A 16,582-nucleotide genomic window follows, 5' to 3' on the forward strand; every position below is an offset into this window, starting at 1 on the left:
GCTACTTTCACAATTCTTTCTTTAAATTCCTTCCATCCATCTTCAATATCGCTTATTTCCTCTAAATCTTCAAATTCATCCTTCAGTCTATCACTACCTAGAATAATAATTTAATTGGAGATTTAGAAATATATATAATATATAAAATTATTACAAAGAAATATTTGAAAGTGCTAATGGGCAACGGCAAAATAGATTTAGGTCCTGCTGTTCAAACGCATCTTTCTACATACATTCTAATTTTATTTCCCGCCCACTTCCTTTCTAAGAACAAATTGTTTATGCCAGCAGGAGCCCCGCTCTTAATATGAAAATACGGCTTACTACAAAGAATCCTCCATTTAATTTGCATTAGTCTGGTCGTTGGAGCAATAAAGTTTACCTACTGGAATTTTTCACCTGTTTTGTTCACTACGTGATTTGTTTAAGTACCTAATTGTTTTTCATTATAAACTATAGTTAATTACTTACTAAACTACTTCGTAAAATATATATTTTTTGCATTTCAAAACCAGTAATAATTTCCTAGAATATTAATCTACGAAGCTCAGCTATTTCCACGAGAACGTTACCAAGTTATATGTTTTATTTATAAAATTTTATTTCTTGATTTTTATTTATTAAAACTTTTTGCGTTCATAGAAATTAAATATTTTTATTCCATCGTGATGGAATAAAAATATTTAATTGGCCTTGTGTAGGTCCTTTTCCAAAGATGTAAACGGATCGACGCGGGGTCAAAAACTTTAAGGTACCTTATAGGCCTGTTGTTTAATGTGCCTGGCTGGCTTGCAAATAAGCGAGGTACTCACAAGTAAGTCCCGTCCGTGGTAAATAACAAACTGACAAATCGTCTCAAGTAACCTGTTGACGCTGCGTAAGGCAATTCAACACTTTGGCAACGGTTATAGAAGTTTATTTTAACAAAAATAGCTATTATAGGATTAATGATTGATATTAACGCACACAGTGCAGACTTGATATATGTGAGACCAACAAACAATCTTTTACCAAAATCGTGTCAGTGCTATCTACCAAACTGTGGATAAATAATACATACATACATACATATGGTCACGTCTATATCCCTTGCGGGGTAGACAGAGCCAACAGTCTTGAAAAGACTGAATGGCCACGTACAGCTATTTGGCTTAACGATAGAATTGTGATTCAACTAGTGACAGGTTGCTAGCCCATCGCCTAAAAAGAATCCCAAGTTTGTAAGCCTATCCCTTAGTCGCCTTTTACGACATCCATGGGAAAGATTTGGAATGGTCCTATTCTTTTTTGTATTGGTGCCGGGAGCCACACGGCACAATCATATAGAAATTAAACACGTTTATTAAACAAATTAGATTTATCTTAAAACCTATGTATTCATTATAATGTTTACGTTTAGCCGTATCTAAAGCTGTTTGATATTGACAACAATTCGTGAGTATCACGAGTATCATTACCCTATTGTCCGTGTACCGACTTAAGAGTTCCTGAAGTCCACAATGTCATAATAACTAAGTCAGGTCCATTATGTATAGATTTCGTGTGGTGCAAGTTATATTAACTTTGTTTGTTTATAATATCTTTATTGCACAGTAACAAGAAAATAGTAACTTGTTATCATTGAATTATTATGTTAGCTTGTGTACTCTAACTTTTGCAAAAACAGGTAAAAAATTAGGTACTCGTAGGTAACGTAATACTTTTAGGTATACATATAAAATGTTGATTCAAAAGTTAAAACTTATTGTTACCAAATTGGGCCGAGAATCTAGGCCAGTCGTGCAATAACATGTGAGTGATGACGTGATTATCACTTTCTAAGAGATAAAGCGGCTGTAGCACCACACGAATCCGTATTATCGCATGATTCACAATCTTTTGAAAGCCACGTGAGTGCTAGATAACCCCGTGATACATGCATATTTGCATTCTGTCTGCATCCAACCATTCCAACGGCTGAGATCTGCAAGCCCGTTCGGCGCCAGTTCAGTTTGAAATTTCATTCTTTCTAACACATATCTCGACTTCGTCGGGAATCTACTTTACATTTCTCATCCTAATGGCCATTGAGAGAAAATTGGAAAAGAAGTTTCGTACTCGCATTTCTATTTCTCGGAGCGAGATGTAAAGGAAACTGTGAGAAAGTATCAGATCGAGTTAAACAACAACGCGTCTGTGCCGGCGCGGATTACAGTAAAGTTCAGACTTCAAATGTTTAATGTGGAGGTTTTCTTGGAGATTGTCGCTTTATATGGGATCTCTCAAAGGTAGCAATGTCTCTTGGGGATATTTGTTGCTCCCGTCATGTTTACTCCAATGTGCGCAGGCAGCAACCTTGTATCGGATATTTTCTCCGACTAAGCTGATTTGAAATTCTCAAAAGAAATCCGAAAATCAAAGAAATTACTAAGATTTCAGAAACGTTTTGAATCGTCCTGATGCAGTCCTAGTGGGTTTGTAAAATTGATTATAATAACAAAAACAAAAAAACGAGATTATTATCAATATTTTTTAATTCCTATCCGTTATTTCCATTACCCGCTTTACATTTTTATGTAGAGGAAAAAACAATAAATAATCGAAGCCTAGACCACCCCAGGTGAAATAAAGAATACTGGCGTTGCAATGTTTTCCAGGAATTCCGATCAAGGGGTGAAGGGTGGGGTATAATGTGGCGGACTCCCTTAGTAGGGTTCGACCTCATGTATGGTGTCTATGGTGCCGATGACCCCTATCGATTCGTGCAATTCCACGAACTGTAGTAATTGCAAATTGTGGGATTCTACACGTCCTCACACAATATTATTAGGCATGCAATATTTCACATTTCTTTTGAACTCATTACTCGCCCCTTTAATGTATATTAGTTATTCTATTTCAAAGGGTTTTGAATTCCATTTAATTACATTTGACTTGAACATTAATTAATGCGAGTATATTTAGTTTTGTTTAGCTTAATTAAATCATTATGTGGTTCCCAGAATTTTAAGACCAATCCTTCTTTTTATTATTGATGTCGTAAGAGGCGAGAAACTAAATCTTTGTGTCATTTGCATGCATTTTTTCCATCTTAGGTAATAAGATAGAAAAAGAGATACAGATTCAGCTAGCCCCGAAAGGCAAGTTTGAAACTTGTTTTATGGGGTTCAATTAAACGATATATGTTGTAATTAAAATTAAAAAATTTACATAGATAAACATCAAGACCCAGGCCAATATTGACTACCAAACAAAATGATCAAATTTCTTCGATGTAGGAAATCACATTGACATTATCTTTCCCAGAAAGTACCGCCTACAACATAAGTTTTCTAACCTTATTTAAAAGTTAGCACAATTGCTCGCTAAATTACGTCCAATATGTTGAAGTTAACTAGTAGGTATACTTTAAACTTATTATAAGTTTAACTGCGGAGTTGAGAAAAGGTAGTAAATAATTGATTGCTTTACGGAGTCAATGGAAGTAATATCAGTAGAAAAATATCTGTCTCGGAGAAATTACTTACCTACCTACTTTAAAGTTGTGAAGAAGAATTATTCATTTTTGAAACTAATGTATGTATGAAATATGTTCGTTGCTTGGAGTCTTTATAGTGTTTCGATATAGAGTGACTTTGAATTGAAGTATATTCATACACACACAACATTATACACACTACAGTGAACGTTTACAACATGTGAAAAATTATGATGTTTAATTGAATAACTCAGAATCATGGGCAATTCTACAACAAGTTAAGTCTAAAACTAATGAATTTAATGGTACAGCTTTTCAAAGATAGAAACCAAATTAAAGCTTTACGTTTACATCGACTGAAACAAGATGGTGATGAAAAATAAATAATCAATAGAATGAACTCGAGGGTAATCAGCGGTTGGTAGGAACGATCCTCCGGGACGGTATAGTTGCTTCCCCGCGGCTCGCCTTGCATTAATTTACTGCGAAGCTAACCGCGCGGCCGCAGTTTGTACTCATTACCTCCTGGATACTAAGGTTTGTTCGGTTTTTTATATATTATTTTCTCATTTTAAAATACTTGAATCTCAGTTACAATACTACGCCATACAGCTTATTGTGCTCTTAAAGACTTATAAGACTAGGTACTAGCTGTGTTTACTGTCTGTTGTCTGTCCGTAGGGGTTGAGACATGGTAATTGTCAGGGCGTATGTATCTGATTTTAATAAAATTAGGCTAGTGCTGCTAGTGCGAGTCTAACAGATACTTTATACGAAACTATTTTTTACAAGTAAGTTTTCTTTTAAAAACAATAATCTGAATCTCTAGATTATATACCTACCTACAAGGACCTACTTGTATCCGAGGAGTAATTACCTAATCATTAAGTTTAATACGAGTATTTTTCATTAGCCTTGTAAGTAGAACAACATCATTTGAATTAAATATTTGAATGCAATAAACCATGGAATTCGAAATATTCTTAAATATCTCATTTATTCAGAATTTTATGAAATACGTTTTCGTATTAAATCTCGATTTTTGTTGTATCTCTCGATTGCTGCTGAATTAATAAACGTTTACTAGAAAAACCAGGACCCATTGTTTAATAGCGTGGTTCTACGTAAACTGCTACCAAATTTTGTGACAATAAATAAGAACACTTTTATTAAAATTAATAATATACTTCATAATACTTTAGTACCGCAATATTAATATCATAAACACTATAGTCCCGGTATTATAAAGGCAGAGGCACATGTTACGGCGGCGCTCCGGGTTGCCAGATTGTCTTATGTTGTCGAAATGAGAGGTACCTATATAAAATATAAGACCGTGCGAAGAAACTGTTTTCCGCGAGTTCCCTCGTGCACATCGTCATTCATCGCAAATCTCATGAGAACAGTAGGTATTTTAAAAGCTATGTTTGTGCAAAAATTAAAGAAGATTGCACTAGTAGATTAAGCATAAAAAAGTACCAAACAAATGAATTCACAAGCTCACTTGTTATACAACATAGTATAACAGTATGGATGAGAATGGTATGGACATTGTTTCTATATATGTATGTACTTATTATTGTTTATTGAATACTATCAGACGTTTAAAACTTTTTCTCTATTTTAAAATCTACTCAAAAGTCACTGTTTTATTAATTAACAAACAAACTAGTATCATGAACATCAGGAATCCAAGATGTTATAAATTAAGTGACAAGTTGACCGTTGAACAACAGTGTGTAGGCAAGCAAATTAGGTGGTGCCGGGTAAACGAGTTATTGCAAAGTTGTCGTCCGCAATGGGACCATGCTGGACGGGAGTTTGCGGGTCCAGGACCTGATGAGAGTAATTAACGTATGAAATTGTTTGCGTTTGTTGTCTTTATATGATTGATTTAAATTAATTATTTTGAATGATTGATTGGGACTATACATACATAAAATCACGCCACAGAGACTACCTCTTTCCACTTGCCACGATCTCTGCATACTTCTTTCGCTTCATCCACATTCATAACTCTCTTCATGCAAGCTCGGCGGTTTCGGGTACTTTTGACCTTACCATTTACCAGGACGTCCTTAATTTGATCAAGATACGTTCGTCTAGGTCTTCCCACTCCGACCTTTCCCTCCACACTCTCCTTGTATATCTGCTTAGTCAACCTGTTTTCATTCATCCTCTCCACATGACCGAACCATCTCAAAATACCCTTTTCTATTCCTGTAACTACATCTTCTTTCACATCACAACATTCCCTTATCACGCTGTTCCTTATCCGGTCACTCAATTTACACCCAACATACTCCTTAACGCTCTCATTTCCGCTGCATTAATTCTGCTTTCATGCTTCTTTTGCCATACCCAACTTTCACTCCCATACATTAATGTCGGGACCACCACGCCAGCCAGTCGAGCCTTTGGCACTATTAGATGTTATAAATTAAGATGGCAAGTTGACGGTAGAACAACAGTGTATAACAAATAAGGTGTTGCCGGATAAGAGATTGATGGCAAAGTTATTTATTTTAAAAACGATACTATCTATCTACTTCAATATAATAAAACGTATTTTTAAAGACGCCTCACAAGCCCTGGCATGCTGTTAACTCTCCTTATAAATACTGGTAATCCCTTGGCTTTTGCGGCTAATCTTTCGCGTGAAGATCGCCATTATACCGCTATTTATTATTTTCCTCGTATTTTTCTTTTTCTAATGTCAAGTCGGCGTAGTAACGTACAAAGTAGATATTTTTTACCGCTCGTGTAAAATGACCGTTTTAGTAGCGTGCTCTCCGCGCCCAAGTATTTCATACGGCTTGAATTTTAAATAACTTATGCTAATTTGCTTGCAGTTCTTTCATGTCAAAATTTCTTAGGCATTCCTGGCTGGCGGTTGCTGCTTTCCGACATGTTGAATATATTACTCATAAAATTAAGTATTTAGGTCTTTTATTCAAGTGGGTTTTTGAAAAGCATAGGAAAATTAATATTTTCACTAGTTTTCAAAGACTCGTTTAAACTTTGAAAGAAGGGACAGTAAACTGTAACAGTCAATTAACAACTCCACTTATTTAAGTAATCATGTTAATTATTTTATTTATATGAATAAGGTAATTGAAAATTGAGTTTCATCTTAAATACGTGTTTAACTTTATTAATGAGCCAATTAGTATTTGATATGTAATTACGTTGATTGTAAGTTTTTATATGATTTTACTCGTTTTGTTATTAGTTTTCTTGTAACATTACGTGACAAAAACGATAAGTAAACGTAATCCGAAAACTAATTAATCACAAAGCAGAAATTGGGCAGGTGTTAATAAAAACGAATTTCTATAGCAGTGATTGCGGCGAACATAATATTTGCCGACGTTATGAATTTTTCCTTACCTAATATAATTAATTAAAAGTCTGTTCAGGTGTAGACTTATTGATCAGTTACAAACAAAAGAAGTGCCAAAGTATGTGTCCAGGAGGTAATAACGAGCCAAGTTATGACAAACTGAGCCAAGCTCCAAGAAGTGTAGCCAGCTCTACAGATTTAATGGTAGATTTACAGTGTTTTCAATATTACACAGTTTTTAGTTTAAACGTCCAAATTAACTTTTTTTTGCAAGAATCATAATTGACATAAAAATTCCCATTCTAGACTCATTATTTAATAAGAGCGGTTTTAAAATTTTATATCAATTTGAAGTTGCTCATCTTATAAGATGAGCAAAGTGAAAATTGGTCAGATTCCATACCAATTGATTTGTTAAGTTTTAAAGAAGAATTTTCTTCTGTATTACATAAATGTATAGTTTTATTGATTATCGTTATAAAATAGTTAATTAGATTTGTAATTTATAAGCTTGTTGGTAGTTTAAGTCTAGGTTGGTGTTGGCAACACAGAACCAGGCTGCCTTCGGTTCGGCGAAATCTTAAATTAGCGCCAACTTAGACCACTTAGCTTCTTCGAGTTTTGTTTGCGAGACCATAAATATTCGATGTAGCGATCGGAGTACAATACGGCGCGCCGACTGCTGGCAGCATTGTGTTCCAGTCAAAGCCGTCTTTGTATTGTTAACAGTTTACTTGAAATATCTCGTTTTAGATACATTTTCTGGTATGATTTTAATAGGCTGCAATGAGCCTTGTTTGTTTTGTCTATAAATTTGTAGGATTGTAAAGTAATTATTTTAAGAGCATTATGCTGGATGGCTGATATAATTCCAGTTGTTACGCGTGATTTCTCCCGCCATAAATATAGCATTTGTATGTCATCGCATCTTAATGCAAACTACTATCTCTGTTCCAAATGCCATAAAATCTGTTCAGCATTGTAACTGTGAATTTTTTAATAGATTCCCGAATTCATATTAAGTATGGATTGAACAGCCGTGTTATAAATTAAAAAAAAATGTTATCAAAGCACAAAAAGAGTTGAGAAGAAATAGAAGAAAACAAAGCATAGTTTTATCCTGTACGTAGCTTGTATCTTTTATTAAAATAAAAACACCCAAACATTGTCCATTAAATAACTATGATACGTAACTTTAGTTGGCTATTATATTCGATAGTGGTACAGGGCTATATTTGGCTATTCGATCGGAATGCCAAGTCGAGTGCGTAGCGCTGAATGGCGTGCGCGCAAATGCGATTTCGCGGTTATTTTATCACAATGTAGGTTTCAGGACGCAGATGGCGCTGCGGGCGATCCATTGCAAGTTTGCAACTGCCCGGACTGAACTATTCGTGGACAATTTCACACACTGTTTTGAAATGTATCCTTTGGAATATGGTCCGATGGAAAAAACAGACGTTTTGGAATTCTTAATCATTGTTTAAGTAACAACGGATTCGATCGAAATTTCTAAAATAAGATTTGATTAAATTGGTTTAGTGTGGACCATAAGATGAAATGGATATATATATTAGAATAAATTTTTACGTAAAAAAAAAATGAAGATAATATGCCATGAAGAAGTGAGAAGAAGTAACGTTTGGGCACTTTAGAGCTTAGCTTGGCATAGCACTACATATGGATGTCATAAAACCGACTAAGGGAACAGGCAAATTCATATAGTGCAAACTGATATGCTGGTCTGGTAACGAAGAAAAAGTTTGTCCACGTGCAGATTTTCAAAATCAATAAAGGAAAAAGGAACTTTTGGGATTCTTCTCTAAGGCGATAGGACAGCAACCTGTCACTATTTGAATCTAAATTCTATAATTAAGTCCAACTTGGACTTTCAGTCTTTTAGATACTGGCACTGTCTTACCCGTAAGGTATAAAATGTGATATATGTATGTATACTCGTATATATATAGATATAGATTTTAAGTGAACATATCGCCAAAATTTTGCTTAAAGTTCGAAGTCAGTCATACGAGTTCTACGCTACAAATCGTACACGTACATATATTTCGCGCGAACTTGCTCCGACCATAACACAAGCTTGAAGTTTGAAATAGGAGCCAATGAGCAACTTTATTCAGCAATTATAAATGATTCACGTTGAACAGTGCACGGTTGCAATATCAACTTGCCAGTATTGAATGGCCGCCAGTAATGCAATTCTGTGGCTTTTTAACCAAAATAGAGTTGTTATCTGTGGCTTGCGTTGCGTGCTCATTTCGGTTTAAAAATCCACCACATAAGCGAAATAAGTTATTAAAAATAAAGGTTATGACATGACTTGTTTTCTTTTATAAAATGAATCTGCTTATCCTTATAAACAATTTCATTATTTAGATTTCTGTCACACGTTACCATTTACCGGTCAGGTAGCACTTATTATGTTTTCGAATTTAATTTGATATATTTATTAAGCACTTCTTACTACATTTTATACGCGGATTATTTTAAAAATAAAGTTAATATTGTATTTAAAATTTTGGAGAGGATTAATAATATTCTCTTTACAAGCTTCCAGCTCTCATGTCCGTACAGAATACAGAATTTAAATAATTGCCTAAAGTTTTTTGTAATTCCCGCATAGAGGATTTAATGTCAATACGTCTTTTAAGCGCCGAATTCAACAAAAGTCCCCGTTGGCCTGACTTGCATTTCACAAAGCATATTTCAGTTAAGGTGCGCAAATTCATGCAAGTTCGGTTAATTCCCACAACGATTGAGTGTGTAAATAATGTATAAATCGTTTATTATTTTCATATTTGTTTGTTTGCAATATCTTTATTGCACATAAATTTTCACAGTTACAAGAAATAGTACATGGTTTTAAAATAAATATGTATATCACTTGCAATGGCGGACTTATCATATGAAGGGATCTCTTTCAATCAACCGGCAAACAATAAAAGAACTATTAAAGTATTTTGAAGTGATGAATTTAACAAAAGTCCCTACCGGCCTGACTCGCGTTGCACAAAGCATATTTCAGTTAGAGGTACAGGTGCGCATTTTGCTGCAAGTTCGATTAATTCCCATAACGAGGCAGGTCCATCACGCGGGTGCTCGTTTGTCTCCAGCCTAAAATAAAAAGAGTACGGAATAAACTGTGAGTGCGATTTGAGCTGCAGCAACACTATACAGTCATAAAGAATTTTAAAAGAATATTCATTGCATTGAGATATATCTTCTTAGTTCTTAAAGAACTTCCCTTTAAGTATAAAAACATGCTTACATAATTAGTCTATAGAGTTTATTTCAAATGGTTCTTTATAACTGTCTATTGTTGCTAATGTTGTAAATTTTTAAGTAAGTTGTTTCTCCTATACCAAACGCCAATTTCAAATGTAAGTACATAATATTTTGAGTTTTGTGGTATTTTCTTAAACACAAATAATTATGCCTCTTTCTTGGATGGGTAAGGCATAGACTTCAAATGTCATCTTGCCATGACGCCCGCGTATTATCTATCTACACATGTTAAACATGTGTTAATTTTTGAGTTATCTCCCTATGATATATTTATTTTATGCTCCGGCTCGGCTATAAATACATCAGCGCACTTGCAATTTAATCCGTTCTGTTCCGCTCTCGTGCCATACTCTACTCCCACACTCCACAATAATACAGTTTTGGCTTTTGAGGGAAAGTTGCCGTAAATGTGGGTAGATGCTTATTAATAGATTCATTTTCGTTAAATGAATATTCTTGTTTGAATTTTTCAGCAATTTATCAGGTTTAAGCGAACAAACGGCTTATATAAATAATAAATATTAATATAAATAAATATTATAAGAAATTCGATCAGGCACATAATATACATGAAATCTCCTATTTAAGTAGTCGAATGAGCAAAATTAACTATTAAGTTCAATTCCTTCCTTTACAAGATGTTCTTATTACGCAACCTTACCTTTTTTTGCAAACAAGTATCTCGAGATAGTTCGTATAAAATTTACAAATTTGCGTACAAAGCGCAAAGCAGGCAGGATCGTCTTTGTATGCAAATATTATTACAGGAGTCTATTGAAGGACCACACTGAACTCACGTATTGAGCTCGAGTAGCTATAGTTGTAGCGAATAGGACTGTAATAAGGACGGCTCAAGAACCTTTGACATTATGCAGAATTCTCGAGGAATTTTTAGACTATGGCTCCCTAGCGAGTTGGACAAAAGCGCCGGTAGACAGTAAGAATGGGCAGTAATAAGTGGAGTTGAGCAATTAGAGAACATTCCGCTACATAATTAAAATTAGGGTTGATGGTCTGTCGGGCAATAACTCAATCGAATTGCAGTTGAACAATTCATAGGCAAATCTGTTCTAAGCGTGTTAACATGGCTCCGGGTTATTGCGGTGTACCGATCCATGTATGTACTGTATTCCATGTAGTGTTGTACTGTAGTGAGCTACATATGTGTCGTCGCCTACAGACCTACCTCTAGCTAGATGATTAAGCTACTTGAAAGGATCAATTAGCCTATTGGCAGTATTCACTGAGAATCCCATTAGTCGCTGCAATGGCTTGTGCAGTGACTGTGTTATAAATTTTAGCTCAATTTAGCGTTCAAAGATAATGGTATTGCATTGAATAAATAAAAGTATTTTAGGCTTTTGGGTTGGAAATTTGTAAATTTAATCATGTTTTTACTGTGGTTGTTTCAAGACTATTGGCTCTGTCTGCCCCGTAAGGGATAGACGTGACTATTATGTATATCTATGTTTACTGGGAACGTTTTACTGGTTAACGCATTATTTTTTATACCTAGTGTACAAAAATGATTATGCACGGCCTTTTCTCGAGTTTTTATAACTGAAAACTTCTATAACTTCTGTTCCTTAGTAAGTTTTTTCTCTAATATTTATTATTATAATTTATCACGTTGCCGTACTCGATAAGAATTAAATTGGTACTCGATGATGGCGATGTTGAAAGGTCTATACCTGCCCGGACTCTAATGCGCTTGTGAATTAGGTATGCAATTAAACGCAATGTTTGGCGAGCGACCAGGGCACAGGTCGACACCGGCATGCGTCGACATACAACTGACGCTTTCAATCACTCTCTTCGTGACACGTGCACTCCGGCTTCGCTAAATTAACCAAATGAAACTGAATTCTATTCAGCGGAAACAAAACACGAAATGACAAATCCGTGAACAAACCCGAGCTCTCAGCGTCACGGTTGCAGTCTCCTCTTTGTATTTGAGTCGTTCCATTCATAGAAATAACTGTTTGCTTCGAGGCGACAACGGGAAACAATTACGCTGTTACAAAAGACCTTAAGGATTCTAATTACGAGTGGATCCTTTCATCCGCGTACCCGATCAGATGCGAAGCCAGCTATAATCGCGTACCATAAACATTTCTGGATTTCATATCCGCGGCACGGCTGGGACCGGCTTATTACCGCCCCGCGGAAAAGAATAACACCGTTTTGGTACTTTTGACGTGAATTCCGGATGCCTACGTTCATATTGTGCGCCGTTAATATTCTGCGCAACGCGTCCGACCTTTTTTATTTGTATCTAAAATTGAACATTTTGTCGCGACAACGAGCGTACGCAAGCTCCCCTTCAAAGAAGGAGCGATAAAAATACGGAGATAGCAAACTTGATCGGCAATCAGCAATGCACTAACGACAGCACAAAATGTTATTCTAAATGATACTATTCATAGTTGTGAGAAATCCATTTCAGAAAAGGAATACGATGAATAGTAAGAAACATCTTGATAACCAACATACACAATCTACACAACAGTTGTTTATTTGGCGCACCTGTCTCCATGAGTGTTTTCCGCGAGAGAAAGATTATGAAAAAGTGCAGGTTGGGTGAAATGGCCTATCAAAACAACAGCCGTCGGCCGAGCGATGAAAGCCTAAAGTTAGCAAAACAACAAACAACGAGCGGCCGTCTGTCTACGGCGTTTCGTGGCAACCTCCAGAATTTACGACTCTGTCATTATTCAAACTTTTGAAAAATTCGTTGCTGCGAAATTAGAAAAAACAGAGGATTTCACTTCAATATGATCTCGCCAATCTGCTGAAGTCGGTCGCCTTTATGCTGAAGTAGCAAACTTGCTAAGATAAGGGGAGGAGCGGACAAATTGTAATAATTGTGAGGCGAGATAAGAAGTGACATCAGAAAACAAATGAACGCGGGCGGCGGCGGCGCGTCGGCGGGTGAGGGGGTGCTATGCGTGACGTCATTTTGCCTCAGTTTATAACTCCCACCCTATACCTATAGGCTTTTCCGACTCAACCTTATTTTAATTATATTGTGAATACGCGACTTCTTTATTGCCTAAAATACGGTTGACTTTCCAAATATTTAGGTCAGTATGTATTTAATAAAACCAAGTTTGGCTGACAATCCACGAAATATTCTTAATTAAACGTTATCCACTGTAATGGTATAATCGGTGGGCTTAAATTTTAACGGGTGTAAGGCAAGTCTCGCGAGGCCCCGGAGGCACCAGGGCCGTCGTCACCGCACCCAAATTAAAATGATAAATCAAAATCCAACACCCGTCGCCCGCGCAAACGTACTACGAACTAAAATTTCCTACCAACTTGTAAGTAGGTATAACTTTGTTGTTAAACTAGTTTCGAAATGTCTCTGGATATTGAAAGAATATTTACATAGTCAGCATTAGTTTTTATATTTTTTTAGGTATTGACATAAAGTAGTTTTTGCGTGAAGAATTTTAATGAAATTTAGTACATGGGTAGGTTATAACCTAGAATAACAAATACTTAGTTTAATTTTTATCCCGAAATTCTCGCGGGAGCGAAGCATGGTGGCAGCTAATAGGACTTTAATATGGTCGTGATACAGTTAAGATTTGATATTAATTACTGAAAATATTTTTCAGTACTGAATGATATTTAGATCTACTTAACAACTTTACCAATAAACCGCAACAAATTCATATAACAGGAAAGAAAATTTTGAAATTCAAATCGTATTGCCGAGCAAACGTCCTGAATTATAACAAAATTGTCCGAAATTTTAAATGCACCCCAGTAACTAAGTGCTTACTACGCTTAGCATCTTATTTTCTTACGGTTTCCTCCGTTGAAATAAAGGAGAGTTAAAAATTCGAGCGTTTTAATAATTTGGTTTAAAACCCGAGCACAAACGTAAAGTTATGCAGGTTATGCTGAAAGAATATAATGCTCTAATAAGATTTTTCTACAGATTCTTAGTATCAAGATGTAAGAAGGTATTAAGTTGATGAAATTAAGATTAAAAAATAAACATGTTTGTTTATTATTTTGTATTATGTTGGTAATCTTATAAATTTAATTTTAACATGCTAATTATATTATTAACAATAATATTTTTTCTGAAATCCTACTTTAGAGATTGACATAAACATCTTCATACCAGATTTCAAGGTCGTTCAGGGGTTTGTTTTGCTTTCATAGACATTTTTCTTTTTGATTAAGTCATTTGAATAAAAACAATGTATTTCATAAAATCTGAAATATCATAAAATACCTAATTTACATACATACATCTTGCCTCTTTCCCGGAGGGGTACAAAAATACTACAGATTTCCCCTTGCCATGATCCCTGAAAACTTCTTTTGCTCCGTCAACATTAATTACTCCCTTCATGCAAGCTCCTAACCAAACATCTAATTTATTGTTGTTGCTATCAAAAGGGATTAAAAAAATAATAATAGGATTACTTTGGAAATGAAAAACAAAATCTCAATAAAAGCATGTAAGCACACGGACAGCGGCTAGTGCAAAGTAAATAAAATTATCGAGTTCACGCCTTGTGGCAACAAACTTTCGCGTGAACGAAAATACTTCTCTTAGTTGTGTAATTGATTTGAGTTTAATAGTTTCAGAAGCTAATGGTTGAAATAGACCCGTACTGGTTATTTATTTCAACCTCAGAATTTACAGCGAGATAGTTGTTTAGGTGTTAAATACATTCCCAAGGAACTACATTTTTGTCGTGTTGTTGCTTTCTTGGGAACTTGGGATATATTTCCTAGGTTGATGACTTCATTAGCTAACAATGGAACAACTGCCATTTCTTTAAATAAATCTCAAAACTTTTAAATAAACTAAATAAACCTAATTAATGAGAATGTTGTCATGGGAAGATCTAACAAACGTCGTAACTTGAACATACCTAATTTGCTATATCCTGGAGAAAGTTCAGGTAAAGAGTATCCAAACTCAATAAGCTCGCATGAAGAGAGAAACTGAATGATGCGAAAGAAGTATGCCGATATCGGGACAAAATAAGGAATAAGTCTCTGCCTACCCCTACGGATAAACAGCGGGTGTATTAAAACCAATGTTTGTTTGTTTATAAATTATAGAAATGCGGTATCGGAACCCGCTAAAACTAATTGCGCGGTGAGTCCGGATGAGTTGCAATTTGTCAACTGTCCAGGAGTGGCCGAATGCACTGATTACAAAACTAAAACAAAAGGTGTAAATAAAATGTGGTCAAACGTAAATACATGTGGTTACTGCCAGCAAATGAGAGATTCTATCCGAAGCCAGTTAAAGCTCAATTTACAGTGTATCTCTCTGAGTCTGAATTAATAGATATTCGTTCTATCTTCTCATTCACATTTGTAATATTTACACGGAAAACATACTTCTCAAAGAGCATATTTGCAAATGTGATGTCAATGAATGCGACAATATGTTTTGTTCTTTAATTTCTCTCTCAGATAAATTTGCTAATTATCGTCATATTTAGAGATGTATTATCAAAAGTCTTAAAACATAGTCAATTTTGTTGGAAGATTATGAAAACAGTATCTTTCAAGTATGCGTAGCTACTACGGAAAGGTTTTGAAGTCATATGGGAGCGAAGTTCTTCTGGGCAAACACTAATGACATTTTGCTTATTTTGTGAGATGTGTGGGTTCTTTCCTTAATGTCAGCAAAAGTTGCGTCATCGCACATCAGATCACTTCATTCGCTTTCAAATGATTGACTTTATCTTACAGCCTGGTGGTTATTGAAAACCGTTTGTGAGGCGCCTATAATGTTTTATTAAATGTCATCCTCAATATAATGAGGTGCGAGGGATCCAGCATCTGAGAGAGGGCTACAGAAATATGTGCGAAGTGTTATGGAGTGCCGTTGTAAGTCAATGACGCGGAAAATGGGGTGCTCTCGCCTCCGAGGTCTAATAAATAAAATTATGCCTCAGAAATTACAAGAATACGGGAAGCACCAGCCCTCCCGCGAGATTGGATGCTGGATTTTCATCGATATCTTTCAGCCTTCTAATGCAGTAGTTGGATCCTACTAGGTATGTAATATGTAGTAAGTTTCGGGGTTTTGGCGAAGAATTGAGATATTCCGCTGTTATTGGACGCTTCAAACTGAATTTATTGTATTATATTGTATATTGAGACAGAGCCAAACATCTTGAAAAAGTGAAAGGCCACGTTAAGCCGTTCGGCATAGATACTTATTTAGAATTAAAAAGTATAAATAGTACTGACATATGCAAGTTGACTTTAAAAAGTATTCACAATGGGATGCTTATAAAATGTTTTTCAAAATTATTGGATAAATACCTACAAAAATATGGGGAGCAACATCATATTTTTTTAGTGAATTTCTCCTATTTATGAAAATATATTAAAACCGACGAATTAACGAACAGTTTAAAATGCAGAAACATTTGAGGACAAATGTGGGACAATTTGTCAAAGACGGGCCATTGTCCCGCCGACGTGGG

This window comes from Amyelois transitella, chromosome 2 (genome assembly GCF_032362555.1).
Source record: "Amyelois transitella isolate CPQ chromosome 2, ilAmyTran1.1, whole genome shotgun sequence".
Lineage (NCBI taxonomy): Eukaryota > Metazoa > Arthropoda > Insecta > Lepidoptera > Pyralidae > Amyelois > Amyelois transitella.